This window comes from Bubalus bubalis, chromosome X (genome assembly GCF_019923935.1).
Source record: "Bubalus bubalis isolate 160015118507 breed Murrah chromosome X, NDDB_SH_1, whole genome shotgun sequence".
Lineage (NCBI taxonomy): Eukaryota > Metazoa > Chordata > Mammalia > Artiodactyla > Bovidae > Bubalus > Bubalus bubalis.
The window spans coordinates 17,870,008-17,872,407 of NC_059181.1; positions in this window are offsets into that span (position 1 = coordinate 17,870,008).

Consider the following 2,400-nt stretch of genomic DNA (forward strand, 5'->3'; position numbering starts at 1 on the left):
ACAGCAACCTAAAGAGCAGAGACATTACTTTGCCGACAAAGGTCTGTCTAGTCAAAGCTATGGTTGTTCCAGTAGTCATGTTCTTTTCTCCACGAAGAAAGCTGAGTGCCAAAGAATGGATGCGTTTGAACTGTGGTGTTGGAGAAGACTCTTGAGAGTCCCTTGGACAGCGAGGAGTTCCAACCAGTCCATCCTAAGGAGATCAGTCCTGAATATTTATTGGAAGGACTGATGCTGAAGCTCCAAAACGTTGGCCATGTGATGCAATGAACTGACTCATTGGAAAAGCCCCTGATGCTGGGAAAGATTGAAGGTGGGAGGAGAAGGGGACGACAGAGGGCGAGATGGTTGGATGGCATCACCGACTCGATGGACGTGAGTTTGAGTGAACTCCGGGAGTTGGTGATGGACACGGAGGCCTGGTGTGCTGTGATTCATGGGGTCGTAAAGAGTCGTACATGACTGAGCAACTGAACTGAACTGACTGATAGCCAGTTAACAATGTTGTGATAGTTTCAGGTGGACAGCAAAGGGTAGTTGCTATTTTCAATGAGTAATGGAAAAGACAAAAGCAGAGCATATGTTAAAAGAAAAGAGAGACATTGTTTCTAGGAAATTCTTTGTGTTTGTGCGAGTCATCTAAGGTTGCTTATCTCAGTCATTTCAAGCAGGTTTTTAATGAGCTATTGACCAACACTCCTAAAAAGCCCCTCAAAAAGCATGTCCTGCTCTCAATGACTCATCATTAAACAAACATTCACTGAGCAGCTACCGTGTACCAGGTTGTGTGTTAGATGCTGGGGATACAGAGATGTGGAGTCAAAGGCTGCTTTGAAGCATGGTGTAAGTGGGAGAAGGTCAACAGGCAAGAGTTCCAAGGTCTGTCAAGAGGATTCTTGGAAGACCTCTCAGAAGGGCCAGGAGCATGCCAGGTTGCAGCTGGGGTGTTTGAAAGTACCCAATAGATAACTCTGGCCAACCTGAAATGTGAATAACTTACAAAGATAAAACAAAGGAAGTTGGCAGGTAGAAAGAAAAATGTTAACTTCACCCTTGATAGAGCTGATAGTGGAGAACATAGTGGCTGAGTTGGTAAAGAATCTGCCTGCAATGTAGGAGACCTGGGTTGGATCCCCGGCTTGGGAAGATCCCTGGGAGAAAGAAATGGCAACCCACTCCAATACTCTTGCCTGGAGAATTTCACGGATAGACGAGGACAGGCTGCAGTCCATGGAATTGCAAAGAGTCGGGACACAACTGTGCGACTTTCATTTGTTTTCAGTTTCATATGCCAACAAGGGAGCTTCCCAATCAGAATTAAACTGATCCACCCACCCAGCATCCAGGGACAGAGCCTGCCCCTGGAGCACTGGAAGACAAGGACTGGGGCAGCTTGTACTCAGAACGTTAGGGTTTAGACAATCCATGCCCACATATTGTCTGTATGGTATAAACAGTGTGGTGTAAATGTGTAAACATGTATGAATGAACTTTACTCCTTAAAGCTAATCCTTAGATTAATTACTCCTTAGACTAATCCTTAGAGGTGGTTAGATAGCATTTGAACCCACATTCCAGAGAAGTTTAAGCACTACAAATGTCATTATCTAAATCTATACCCAGAGGATGTTAATAAATATGTGAGAGATAATTTTTCATTGCTGAAATGAATGGCATTTGATATGTATATACATGTATGGCATGCCAGAAAGATTATACTGGCCTAACGGTCCTCACAGAAGTAAGGGAGCTCTCTTGGGTCTCTTCTATAAGAGACTCATTCCTTAGGGCTTTACCCTAATGACCTAATCACCTCCCAAAGGTCCCACCTCCTACTACCATCACCTTGGGAGTTAGATTTCAATACACAAATTTTCAGGGGACATAGTAGGGACAGAGGTTTGTAGTGTCATCTCTAGTTTCAACAGGTGAGCACAATTCACAGAGAAGTATTCAGTCTATAAACATTTGTTGGGCCATTAATATATCAATAGCAAATATACAGTAGTAACTCTAGGTGGTAGATGGTATTTCCAAAGATAACCACCACAGTTTTCCAAGGGTAAATTTTTTTTTTCTGTATGCTATGTATATAGTGCCCAGAAACCAGGGGCCCCTTAAATATGTTTCTTATGTTCAGTAGATGATTAACCTCTGCATACACATTGTGTTTGTGAAGGGAATGGCAACCCACTCCAAGACTCTTGTCTGGAGAATCCCATAAACACAATGCCTGGCATGTGGTAGTTTCTCAATAAATACCCACTGAATAAATAAAGGCATAAATCTAGAAGAAGCATAAAACCCTTCTGTGCTAGCTAGCCATTGCTGCATAGCAAATTACCCCAGACGTTAGCATCTTAAAACAATGATCATTTCTTATCTCACAGTTTCTGTAAG